At 51.1% G+C, this 13,887-nt stretch overlaps 2 non-coding genes and 1 pseudogene across 2 annotated transcripts; 1 reads left to right on the top strand and 2 right to left on the bottom strand.

Annotated features, from left to right (window-relative positions):
- Positions 1-227: 227 nt before the first annotated feature.
- LOC142565193 (5.8S ribosomal RNA) lies at positions 228-380 on the bottom strand. Its single transcript, XR_012824859.1, has one exon. It is a non-coding gene; the product is annotated as a 5.8S ribosomal RNA (ribosomal RNA).
- A 1,134-nt stretch (positions 381-1,514) lies between these two features.
- Positions 1,515-3,329, bottom strand: LOC142565156 (small subunit ribosomal RNA). Its single transcript, XR_012824839.1, has one exon. It is a non-coding gene; the product is annotated as a small subunit ribosomal RNA (ribosomal RNA).
- A 10,141-nt stretch (positions 3,330-13,470) lies between these two features.
- On the top strand, positions 13,471-13,644 carry LOC142565012 (U2 spliceosomal RNA; annotated as a pseudogene).
- Positions 13,645-13,887: the final 243 nt, after the last annotated feature.

Here is a 13,887-nt window from a genome sequence, read left to right as displayed (position 1 = left end):
TGCGGCGGTCTTGCTGGAGGCGCGCACTCGTCACGCTGCAGTAGATTATAATGCCTCGTTTCCGTCTCTTCGAAGATTTGACACAACGGCTCGCCACCGTCTCCTTCTCGTGAGGTCGCTGGGGCGTGGCATTAGCGCTCAACGTTCTGTCCATGATGCCGACGCGGTCAAAACGAGTCGACGGACGCACGTTCCCTGTGTGCCGAAGGCTCTCTTGATATGTGATCTGACCCTCAGACAGACGAAGCCAAGGGAAGACCCAAGGCCGCAATGTGCGTTCAAAGAATCAGTGCTCAGTGTGTCCTGCAATTCACACCAAGTCTCGCAGCTGGCTGCATTCTTCATCGACCCGAGAACCGAGTGATCCACCGCTTAGAGTCGTGAAAAATAGTTTGTTCAATTCAGTACAGTACAACCAGGGTTTCAGGCACGTGGCCTCCCCCTGTGTGTGGTTTCGAAGAGCGCCTTTAGGCGTGTGCTCTTTCGGCGTACGTACTCGCGCAGCTCTCCAAAACCACTCGGCCAGTGCCAGGGAGGGGCTCTCTGCGCCGGAGCCACAACAAGTCTACTTGAGGCGGAAGACGAAGCCAGCAAGGGCTTGGCCGCAAGTGCGTTCGAATCCGGGACTACGGTCCCTCGTCTGTCCGTACTTTTCCTCTTTCGACGTGCGGCGCCTTCCCAAAGCGCACAAGTCCTCTAGCCGCAAAACGCTTCCGACGTAGCAAAGCCGCGTTTCCTTCGGTACTTCGCAGCAACGCCACCTTTCCCTCGGCGGCAGGCAAACAGCCTGCAGACGTCGTCGCATTGAACCGCGATCTCGACAACTCGCGCGTCACGAGCAGGAGCCGACCGGCAGCCGCCGGCGCTGTCGGGCTCGGCGGCATTTGCCGCGGACGGGAGAGCGCTTTAGGCCACGGTTCCTTCCGTACTTGGCAGCCGCACCCTCATACCGCCATTTCTATGGCCGACCGAGCGCCAGACCGTTCCTTTAGTACTTGGGCAGCAACAAAGTCGGGTCGTTACTCCATACTCGCCGCAGGAAGCGACCGGCAGCCGCCAGCCTTTTCGGACTCGGCAGCGTTTGCCGCGGAGGACGGGAGAGCGCTCGCACCACGGTTCCGTGTGTACTAAGCGGCAGCAGTTCTCGACCGTCAGTTCATTGAGCGACCGCACGCTTCGCCGTTCCCCTCGTACTGGGCAAAGCAGCAGGTCGGGTCGTCTTACTCCCCTTCCGCGCAAGAGCGCCGAGGCGGACAGAAAGCCCACCCATTGTGCGTTAAGCCGTTTCTACCCGCGGGCGCGGCCAAGCCAACCGTGCAAGGTTGCAGCCTGCGTCCACTGGGCACAACAAATTTGCCACGGGGCGCACCGCGAAATTCAGGCAGTTCCCGGCATGTTCGGGCATAGCCGTCCCCGCGTACAAGCGGGGCCAGCGGCGGAAAGCGTCGGGCGCAGCGAGCTGCTTCAGCCACACGGGGTTGAAACAATGGCGCTCGTCACCCTTCACAATCCGGTAATGATTTTTCCGCAGGTTCACCTACGGAAACCTTGTTACGACTTTTGCTTCCTCTAAATGATCAAGTTTGGTCATCTTTCCAACACACCGGCGCAACCGAAAGGCCGCGCCGGACATCGGTCCGAAGACCTCACTAAATCATTCAATCGGTTGTAGCGACGGGCGGTGTGTACAAAGGGCAGGGACGTAATCAACGCGTGCTTATGACTCGCGCTTACTGGGAATTCCTCGTTCAAGGGGAACAATTGCAAGCCCCTATACCAATCACGAAAGAAGTTCCACGGGTTACCCAGTCTTTTCAGAAAGGGATGAAGACACGCTGCTTCCTTCAGTGTAGCGCGCGTGCGGCCCCGGACATCTAAGGGCATCACAGACCTGGTATTGCTCTGTTTCGTGCGGCTAGGAGCCGCTTTTCCCTCTAAGAAGGTTGTAAGGTGCTGGGAACCCCGCACCTATTTAATAGGCTAGAGTCTCGTTCGTTATCGGAATTAACCAGATAAATCGCTCCACCAACTAAGAACGGCCATGCACCACCATCCACCGAATCAAGAAAGAGCTCTCAATCTGTCAATCCTCCCAGTGTCCGGGCCGGGTAAGTTTTCCCGTGTTGAGTCAAATTAAGCCGCAGGCTCCACTGCTGGTGGTGCCCTTCCGTCAATTCCTTTAAGTTTCAGCTTTGCAACCATACTTCCCCCGGAACCCAAACACTTTGGTTTCCCGGAAGCTGCCCGCCGAGTCATTTGAGTAACTCAGGCGGATCGGTGGTTGGCATCGTTTATGGTCAGAACTAGGGCGGTATCTGATCGCCTTCGAACCTCTGGCTTTCGTTCTTGATCAAAGAAAACATTCTTGGCAAATGCTTTCGCAGTAGTTCGTCTTGCGACGGTCCAAGAATTTCACCTCTAGCGCCGCAATACGAATGCCCCCGTCTGTCCCTCTTAATCATTACCTCGTATTCCAAAAACCAACAGAACAGAAACGAGGTCTTGTTCTATTATTCCATGCAAGTTTATTCAGGCTACCCGCCTGCGTTGAGCACTCTAATTTTTTCAAAGTAAAAGCCCCGGCCTTCTCGGGGCACACAATGAAGTGCACCTAGAAAGGACCGGCATGATGTTCATTCCGAGCCGTCGCATCGGGTAGATGCACTACACGTCTGGAACTGAGATCCAACTACGAGCTTTTTAACCGCAGCAGCTTTAGCATACGCTGTTGGAGCTGGAATTACAGCGGCTGCTGGCACCCAACTTGCCCTCCAATTGATCCTCGTTAAAGGATTTAGAGTGTACTCATTTCAATTACGGGGCCTCAAAAGAGTCCCGTATTGTTATTTTTCGTCACTAACTCCCCGTGCCGGGAGTGGGTAATTTGCGCGCCTGCTGCCTTCCTTGGATGTGGTAGCCGTTTCTCAGGCTCCCTCTCCGGAATCGAACCCTGATTCTCCGTTACCCGTAACAACCATGGTAAGCAAGTAACATACCATCGAAAGTTGATAAGGCAGACACTTGAAAGAAACGTCGCCGGCTCGTGGCCATGCGATCAGCACAAAGTTACCCAGAGTCACCACACAATACGGGCCGAAACCCGATCGATCTTGGTCTAATAAAAGCACCCGTCGCCCAAAGGGCTTCAGGCTCACTGAATGTATTAGCTCTAGAATTGCCACAGTTATCCAAGTAGTAAGAAACGATCTAAGGAACCATAACTGATTTAATGAGCCATTCGCGGTTTCACCTTATTTTGGCATGTACTTAGACATGCATGGCTTAATCTTTGAGACAAGCATATGATTACTGGCAGGATCAACCACGTAATCGTTCAACTGCGCGTCCAGCCTTTCAAGAAGGCCGGACGCCGTTTTTGCGATGCCGAGGCCACCTTCAGGCGTCCGAACACGCTTCGTTCTCACAAAGTGTAGCACTTTGCACAGTTGGAGACGACGGCGTTCGAGCTCGCTACGGCGCCCTCCCCGCAGGGCCGGGTATCGCCACGCGGCAAGAAGCACGCAACATTCTCGATAGACTGGTTGTGTCAACTCGATCCCGGCTTGCGGTTTCTTTCGAGCCCGCAGCACTGGTGGACCGACTGACACTTGCAACGTAGCCGAGACGGCAAAGCCGCCAGGCGACGGGTCACGCCCGCGCCTTCGGCGCTTTCGTATTTGACTTGTCCGAGGACGATGGGGAACACACCTCGATATCGTGGAAAAAGCGTCGTCCGACAACCAGCCCCTAACGCATCAAGCGGATGAGGCTGCAGACGTCAGCTGTGGGATCCACGGGAGCGATACCGGCGACACGCTTGACGGGCACGAAGCCCGCCGCACATCAAACACCCAGGTCGCTTTGGGGGCGACTGCTCTCTGGGACCCCCATATAATAGCAGCGATAAGTACCCAAACCTCCATGGGGCCGTACTCGTGCCACTTTCGACGAGCGTTTGGCGGAAATCGTGCCGCCTCGTAACGCCGCGAGCAAGATTGAAAGCTTACGTCGTGAAAGCGCAGCGCGTCCTTCGAATGCGCAAACGGCAATTTCTCGCGAATGGCCAGTGCGGTTTCCTGAACGATCGCCTTTCGGTCCCCTTACGGGGCGGCCCCCGGCCGATCGATTCGAGGAAAGCTAGCCCGGACCCTTCGCCATTTCCGAGCACGAGTGCGACCAGCACGGGCGGTGCACTCGACGCCCGGGCTGACGTCGTTTCGGACTTTGTCTCTTCGAGCGCTCGCGCCAGCGTCGCGGCCAACGACGACGCCCGCCCGGTTCTCTCCCGGTTCCCGGCGTGCTATAGTGCAGCCCTCTGCACGGTGACGCCGACTCAGTAGTGGCCGTGCGCCGGCTTGTACGCCAAAGTTGCGGGAAAGGCGTCGAGCTCCCGACGGCCCTGCTCACGTGGTTTCGGACTTCTCTCGCTTCGAGCGCTCGCGTAGCCGTGCGTGGGCACGATTCTCGACTCCGGAGCAGTGCGCGGAAACAACTAGGAAGACGCGCAAGCCGAAAATCGCACTGCGGTACAATGTCGGCCGGGACCGTATGGCCCCTTATAATGGCAGCGATAAGTGGCCAGACCTTCATGGGGCTGTATTCGAGCGATGAGGCGGCGTACTGCGCCGAGCCGAGCACCAATATTTCGCTTTGGCGCGGCTGATACGAGCTCTCGCGATCGCCGCGGTACCGCCGCTCACCGATTCAAGGCACGCTAGCGCGGTCCCCTTCGCGATTTCCGAGCACGAGTGCGACCAGCGCGGGCGGCGTGCTCGACGCCCCGGCTGACGTCGTTTCGGACTTTGTCTCTCCGAGCGCTCGAAGCCATGTCGGGGCCGACGCCGACGTCTGCGTGGTGTTTCCTCGATTCCCGGCGCGACACAATGCAGCTGCGTGCAGGATGCCAGCGATTCCGTCGTGGCCGTGCGGCGGTGTATACGCAGACGTTTCGTGAAGGGTATCGAGCTCCCGCTGCCCCGGCGGGCGTGGTTTCGGACTTTCTCTCTTCGAGCGCTCGCAGCGATGTCGAGGCGATCGGCGACGTCTGCACGGTTCCCGGTGTGCTACAAAGCAGCAGTCTGCCGCGCGACACCTCTGGGTTGCCGAGGCAAGCACGGCAATTTACTGAAGCGAGCGCATTCCGCCCAGGCAGCAGCGGGCTTTGCGCTTTCGGGAGTGCTCTTGCTGTAAAATTTGAACGGGTGCAGCTGCACGAAGCCGGTGTATTTATTTTCTCTCTCTCTGTCTCTCTGCCTTTGAGGCGACTGTAATTTTAATTTAAATGCAATTGGAGGCGGGAGCAACCTGATGAGAGTAGGTTGACTTCGGCACGCCTTCTAGTTTACAAATTGCTTTCATGCTTTGAGGACATACACCTTCGCGCCATCTGCTTTCCCCGTCTCTTAGGCACTTGATAGTGTGTGCTGCATGCTCTGCATTCGAAAGAAACACGCCTCTTTGTCTCCCTCTCTCAAGTTCTTCTTCTTTTTTAGCTGCTCTTGTAGAAGCTGCTATGCTCTTTACTCGCTGTAAAATAGAATGCTACCACAAGCCAACAACCTTTGCGTGTTTTTTTTTTCTCTTCCCAAGACGTTTCTGCCATTACTCACTGGCTCTCGTTCGCTCGCGCCATCTACCTTTCTTTCTGTATGGCGAAGTCCGTAGGTTTTCCTAGTTCCGTACACAGATGGCGCCAATGCATTTTCGCGCCAGTTTCGAACGACCAGGCTGTACTCACGTTTCTCACTTAAATGTTTCAAATGGGGAGTCCGAAAGGGGTGGTCCTTTCTTCTTGTGCAAGGCTGAGCTTTCCCGCTGCGTTTAAGCTATGCTAGCATGTGTGCGTGTATACATGTATATATATATATGTATTAGTAGGCAAAGAGGGATTCTTCAGGCTACCTTTCAAACGTAAAGAACTTGAGTGGTGCTACAAGGTAAACAGAACAAGTATTTAATTTCGACAGTTTCGATCGGTGGACCGATCTTCAACAGGGTTTACAAAAAAAAAAAATTTTTTTTTTGTAAACCTTGATGAAGATCGGTCCACCGATCGAAACTGTCGAAATTAAATACTTGTTCTGTTTACCTTGTAGCACCACTCAAGTTCTATATATATGTATGTATATATACATATATATATATATATATATATATATATATATATATATATATATATATATATATATATGTGTGTGTGTGTGTGTGTGTGTGTGTGTGTGTGTGTGTGTGTGTGTGTGTGTGTACATATACACACACACGCGTGCGCGGTAGTGGTGGTAAAGGTGATGAGGTAGCACTTTTTTTTAAATATAGAATACCTGTGCTTCACAAGGCGATTCTTCTCCAACCTCTGCTTCCGGTTGGAAGGAGTGCGCAGTCTTTTCTAGATTTATTTTATCATTCACTTCTATGTTGCTCGTCTTCGTACATGGGGCATGCTACCTAATTCTACCAGTGGATTCGACACGATGCGATCCGTCCCGGCCGGTGCAGTATCAAAATTTTCAGTGGGCCTTGCGGTAAATAAAAAGAAATGAAGGAAATGCGCGTGGTATATTACACTTGCGCACGGGCTTGAAACGAAGGCCTCAAAGAAGGCCACCTTGAGCGGTCGCATTCAGACGGAAGTAAGCATTCCCCTTGCGCGTGTATTCCGCTCGCCTGCTCAGTTTCCTACGAGGCTGCCGTCGTTGGTTTGGCCTTACAAACAAGCTTGCACTCGGGTCTCGTTTCTACGCGACAGCGTTTCGTTAACAGCGAAAGACTGAGGCGTCGCGAGTTCATTCGTGAGATAGAGAGCATAGAGTCTCTATACAGGCTGAATTTTATAAGATTGCCCACGCTGTTGCTGAGGTTACCAATGTCGGCAGGGCGCCCACAAGGCAGTATTACAATGGAGTGAAGTGAAGGACATCGCTTCTCGGCCTTTTGGCTAAGATCACAGTGTATGACATGGCACCAAACATGACAAACCAAACCAAGGCAAGGCGATGGTGTGTGTGGCGGCCGACCCGGCAAATTGCCACTTCATGAGGTCCGGCCGCTACACCCGCTTCATCGACCGGCGCTTCGTGCATCGAGCCCAACTAAATCTCCTCCCCCTCAATGCCACAAGACTCTGCGCACCCGCAGCCGACAAAAGATATAGGCGCTGTGGGTACGGGGAGGAGACACTGCCGCATGTACTTTGCCATTGCATGCGGCAGAGCCGGGCCATGACGGAGCGTCACAACACCATTGTCGCGAGAATGGCCTTATGACTGTAAAGATGACGAGATCACTGTAAACCTGCCTTGGGCAGGTTTACAGTCATCGCAGAGAACCAGGTCGTGGGCACTACATCACTCAAGCCCGACCTGGTACTGGCCCGTGGAAAGGAGGCACTGATCCTGGACGTCTGCTGCCCTTTCGAGAACAGGCTGCAGGTGTTCCAGGACGCCCGGAAGGCTAAGGAGGAGGAGTACGCCTCTGTACAGCGTCATCTCCTCCGGCGGTTCCAACGCGTGACGGTGGACGCGGTGGTCGTCGGCTGCCTTGGCACCTGGGATCAGGGGAACGATCGCGTGATGCGCAGGCTGTGCAGTAGGTCATACCTACGGACACTCAAACGCCGGTGCATCAGCGACACCATCAGCGCCTCTACAAAGATTTTTAGAGCCCATATAGGCACATCTTAATGATCTTATGTTTTTAGAGAAGCGTTTTTTGCCATGTTTTACACTTTTGCAGTTTTAGCCTTTTATTACTAACACCACTAACTAGTTTTTTTTAGTCATTTGTTTGCCTGTTTAGATTATGCACCTTTTATCCGTTACTTCCTTGGTTCCTTAACACATATTTTTGATGTATTGTAACTAGCATAATAAAAAACTCTGTAGGACCGGCCCTCCCGGATCTGGCCCTGGCCCCTGGTAGCGCTACCTCCAGGACCGGCCCACCTGGATCTGGCCCTGGCTCTCGGTAGCACCACCTCCAGGTTCGTACTGCTTGAGCTGTCCCTGGGCTCCACTGGTTTGGAGCCGGTCTTCCTTGGGTTGCTGCTGGGCGACCATCAGCGACCCGGCGGACTACCGATGATCCCGGCACCTGCAAGGACCTCTTCGCGGCCCTCTGCAAGCACCGAGGTCAACTGAGGCACCAGCAGTTCCTGCTGAACCTCGACCCCACCAGTCTGCACTACCAGTGAGCCTACCCCGGGTGGAGCTGCAACCGGCGGCCCTGGGAGAATGGCATCAGACTCAGAGACACTCCGTGAGATCCCCTTGAGGGAAAACTGTTTCTTGTTTAATGCTCCGGATGGAGACGTCTCCATATATGATTTGATTGACGCAGTCGAGCTAAAGGCTGGAGAAGATAGTGTCCTGGGGCTACAACATATGGGTGGCTCCAAATTTCTAGTTTGCACCAGAAACGCGGAGCAGGCCACAAAGCTCATTGTAGCTGAGGGGTTTTCTGTTAAAAATTTTAAAGTCCCAGTCGATGCTGTTGGCCCCCCCTTAACTTTCGTGAACGTGTACAGATTCCCATTGTACCTAGCCGATGACGCGCTCCTCTCTGCCTTACAACAGTTTGGCAAAGTAAAGGGCGTGTCCCATGCGGCTGTGGCCAATAGACAGAACAAGTTGAATGGTGTGCGGGTTGTCCACATTGAAATAAGCAGACCAGTGCCCAACTTCATGACAATACAGGGAATAAAGTCATGATGGAATACCGCGGTATGAGGAGGGTTTGTGCAAGATGTGGAGATGATGGCCACATGGCCACGGCTTGCACTTCACCCTATTGCAAACGTTGCGGCCTGCTCGGCCATGAGACAGAGGGATGCGAAGAGGAGTGCAAGCGGTGTGGCGGGAGCCATGGCACAAGAGATTGTTTTCGGAAAAAGCCATATGTAGCCACCGTCCGCGGCCCACCTACTGCCAGCTCAGTTTCCATGAGGCCATCCCCACTACCGAAGGTGACGGCCACTAAATCTAACGTACAGGTTCTTAAACCGCTTGCTCAGCGCTCGTCCCCACTTGCCTCCCCGTCGGATAGTGAGTCGTGCCATACCATAGTGGTGGTTTTCTCACGAAAGAGTCAACAACCTCTCGCTCAGTCTCTTCGGCGACTGAACCCTCTGCAAGCTCTGTGTCTGTGGAGGCCGCTTCTGAAGCAGCCTGCTCCGAGACTGAGCCGCACGAGAGTTCGGACCTTAATCAGACTAAGCCGGACACACCACAAGTATCCCAAGCTGAGCATTGTGTCGAGCAAGTGCAACGACATAACAATGACTCACTTAACCAATCTGTGTTCACGGCTGATTCAAGACCGATAGTGACTAGTGTGCGCTATGCCATACCTGAAGAAGGGATGGATAAACCCTCCACGTGCTCGGAGGATCATTCGGGATCCTTGAAAACACCACCTGAGGATCGAAGTAAAATGAATAAGCCGAGGCACAGATCTCGTTCACATAGACGAAACAAAGAGGGAAAGCATAGCCCGGATAGAAATAGCACATTGCCTAATGACCATGACGCCTCCACCCAAATACGAAGGCCTAAGGATGAGATCAGCAGTGATAGCGGCGCAGTCCGCCGCATGAAAGCAAAAAAGGCCCGTAAACACTCACCCAAACTGCATGAGAGATCATCACTCAGTGATGGCGACATGCAGGAATAATTCTTCTACGGAACTCCCCGCCCCTCACAATTTGCTCATAGGTCTAACAACCAATAGTCATGGTTATCGTTGCACTTTCCACGACTTGTACTGAGTGTGTGTCCTCTCGCTCCAGTTGCACTTATATTATCAGGCCAGGTTCTAATGAGCGTCTTCAGATTTGCCACCTTTAACGTTAGAGGATTCAGGGACAGGCAGAAACAAAGTTATGTCTCGAATTGGCAAGAGAACTTGGTGTCGATGTTCTCTTCCTACAGGAGACAAACTTTCGCACCCCACTTGAGGTGGCCTCATTTCAACGGGAGCAAAATGGCTGTGCTTACTTCTCATTGACAAACGCGAAATCATGTGGAGTGGGCACCATCTTCCTCACCAGAAAATTCCGGGAAAAAGCGCATTGCACATTTGGGGCGAGTGGACGCACACTTATCACTCACATGTACATAGACGGAAGGAAAATGCGATTTGTTAACATTTACGCGCCAGTTACTAGATCCTTAACCAATCAATTCTTCAAAGACTTACATCCATTGCTTCTAGAACCAATCCGTCACGTCTTACGTGGAGATTTCAACTGTGTCGTGGATTCAAATAGGGGCATCATAGGCCCAGGGCAGGGTGGCTCGACCTATAATGCCAGGGAGCTCATTAACATACTTCGACATCTCCTACTGTCAGATGCTTGGACCTCTCTCCACCATGACCGCTTTGAAGCCACGAGATTCGGTTACCGCACTGAAAGTAGCATCGACCGGGTATATTTACCTGACTCGTTACTACCCACGCTACTTAGGCGCAAGATTATATCCCTCCCTGTCACTCTCAAGCGCAAAACCGATCATTGCCCGGTAGTTGTAACGTTAAGAGGTAGTGCCGGTCGCAACCAGACACAGGATAGATGGCGTTTAGATCCCGCAGTCCTTCAAGATGTCGACTGTATCGAAAACATCAATACCGCAGTTACAGCAAGCGTCCAAAACCTCTCAATGATGTCCCCGTCAATTTGGGACTCCTTGAAAGAAGTTTGTAAAAAAATCCTACAGGATAAGGAGAAGGCGAGACATGGAAGAATTACTAAACAACTAAACGAACTAACCCGCCGAATGCAAATAGTTAAATGGGCAGATACATTAACGTGCTTTACCAAGGAGTACCTAGAAATTTTGGAGACAAAACATGACCGACTGGTAAAGAAAAGATTCATTCTTGAGGGTGAAGACCAGGAACATATGAGCATTAAGGGCACCGGCATCTCCGTTATTGGTAATGCAAAGGTGCGCGTCTCAGAAATTAGACTACCAGACGGATCACTCACGACTGACCCATCCGAAATCGAGTCAGGCATTCGTGATCACTTGGACCTCTTTGGCACCGACGATATCAGTGAACCTCCAGATATCACATCAAGAATCCGTGAACTGTGTCGTGACATATCACCCCTTGACGAAGAAGACCTCTTGTGTATTACAGAAGACATAACCCTAGACTCAGTCAAACATGCACTGAACGTCATGAGTACAGGAACAGCGCCCGGCTGTGATGGAATAACAACCAATTTTTATAAGAGTTTCTTTGAAGCACTTGGGGATACGTTACTCCAAATGGTTAAAATGGTGATCGAGGAGGGGAAGAAGCCTGCCTCCTTCAGCAGAGGACGCATTACACTTATGCTGAAGGAAGGAGCTCCCCCGACATACATTAAATCATGGCGTCCGATAACATTGCTAAACACAGATTATAAGCTAGTTGCTACATTACTGCAAATACGACTTGCCAAATTGCTGCCTTCGATAATCTCCCCATATCAATCTTGCGCAGTACCGGGACGATCTATTTACACGAATCTCATGATCACCCGTGATGTGTTCGAATATGCCCAGATTAAGGAAGTGCGTGGAGTGTACATATCAGTAGATCAAGAAAAAGCTTTCGACCGAGTCAGACATAAGTACATCTTTTTAATCCTAGAATTACTGGAACTACCCCCCAACTTCATACGCAGCATTAGGCTCCTCTACGAAAATATCACTAGTGAAATTTTAGTGAACGGAACAATTACATCTAGTTTTCCTGTTCGTAGAGGGGTCCGGCAAGGTTTCCCGCTTAGCCCTTCCCTTTTTATCCTTTCGCTGGATCCGTTACTAAGAAACATAATTACAGCAAAACTAATTCGAGGCTTTCTTATGACTGGCCAAGAGGAAATTAGAGTCAGTGCGTATGCTGACGACATTTCTTTGTTCCTTAGAGATGATCTGAGGCTTCGAACATTCCAAGACATCTTTGCTAAGTATTCTGCATTATCTGGCGCCCATATCAACGAAGAGAAAAGTAAAGCGCCTCTATTCGGCTCTTTTCCCCCCAGTTCCGTACCAAACATTCCCATAGTTAACTGAGTGAAAGTACTAGGAATTATATTTACTAGCAAGGGAGTAGCGGACGCCTCATGGCAACTAGCGGTCCAAAGATCCAATGCCGCAATTGCCTCCCTTAACCATAGATGCCTATCGTTTCGACTAAAAGCTCTAGCAATCAAAACGACTGTGTGTGCTTATGCGAACTATGTAGCTAGAATTGGCGCTATGCCCAGAAAAATTGGCACCCAACTTAACAAACTAATAACGGCCTTTCTCTGGAATAGCAAACCTCCGTCATTGAAAAGGCATCTGCTGCAATTCCAGCTAAAATCAGGAGGACTTGGATTACCACACATAATGAATATCGGCAGGATCCTGGCATAAAACTGTCATGTCCCTATGCATGATCCCCGAATACATGGGAAAAAACTTATTGGCATATCTGGCCAGCACATGTCACATAGCACTTACAGGTAAACGAGAATCCGGCCCACTGGCCCAAAATCCGTAGCCATATTATAGAACCGCTCACAGCACCCAAAAGATGATCCTAGCAGAATGCCCCAACACAAAGATTGTCCAGGATAAGGTTTCCAGCATTATTCAAAACATAACATATAGACAGTTAAGCCCGGATGAAATTCAGAAGACATCGGATAACATATGGCGCGATTGGTCCCGTTCTTGGTTACCGCACGAAATTCTAGAGTTCGACTGGAAACGCAGATGGCAGGTTCTGCCGACACGTGAGCGGCTCCATAAAATGGGTATTGTTCCGAGTGCAGCTTGCGCGAACTGTAGCGCAAAGGAATCGATTCAGCATGCTTTATTTCAATGTCCACCAGCTAAGATAACCTGGAAACTGGTTAAGCGCACATTTAAAATAGATGGCCTTAAAACACCAAGGAAAAAATACGGACCATTCGAACACCCAATACTGATTAGCACAATGTTTATAATCTGGAAAAGACGAAGTCTAGCAGAAGCCCGTAGGCGCCCAGTTAGAGCAGCCTACCCTGCGATGCAAAGAATAAGGTTTTTAGTGTGGAAAACTTTCGCAGAGGATTTGGAAGTCAGCGGAGAGCAAGCCTTCCTCCGAAGATGGCACACTCGATTCTTTTATGTAAAAATGGCACGCTTCACTACCCGATTGTCCCCTATTAGGGGTCGATACTCCTAAACGCTATAGACTGTCGGACATATATGCTGGATGTGATTGTAAAGTTTGTATAAAAAATTGTATAGAGGACCTGTATAGCAATTGTATAAAGATGTATAGATCTGTATAGGAATTGTATGGAGTTGTGTACCTAAAATAAGACGCTTGTTCTCGTAAACACCCAACATGACATATGAACTTGCTTGCCTACACATGCAGGAACTAGCAAATGTATAAGGTACATGTACACTTGGTGGTTTTGTACTCCTGTGCTTCAGTACGATCTGTCCAATAAATTCCCTTTGTGTAGTATCTGTTCTTATCAGCTTAACATCTGATACGGGTTTTATATGGACCCACGATATTAAACCTATTTTTGGAAGTTAGCGGAGTGCTTGAAGCCTGCTTCACCTCCGCCGCAGGTCGGCCCGGTATTGCACTACCTCCGGGATCGGCCCCCGCTCACTTAGGTGAGACTTCATTCAATCAAAATGAAGAACAAAAGCTCGAAGCGAGCACTGACTTCACACGCACCATTCCTATACCATACGCAACGATGCCAGTTCGCGGACCACGAGAGTAATTAAACGGTCACTCCACCTGTGTGTAGCGTCGCAATTATTGCCGCGCAAATGGGACAGCCGCACCAGCAAATTTCTAATTACGGCCTTCGAGAAAAATAAATGACAGCAAAAAAAAGAACCAGGA

This window comes from Dermacentor variabilis, chromosome 11 (assembly GCF_050947875.1).
Source record: "Dermacentor variabilis isolate Ectoservices chromosome 11, ASM5094787v1, whole genome shotgun sequence".
NCBI lineage: Eukaryota > Metazoa > Arthropoda > Arachnida > Ixodida > Ixodidae > Dermacentor > Dermacentor variabilis.
The sequence above is the reverse complement of the archived record's forward strand: the minus strand, read 5'-3'. Positions and strand labels throughout refer to the sequence as shown.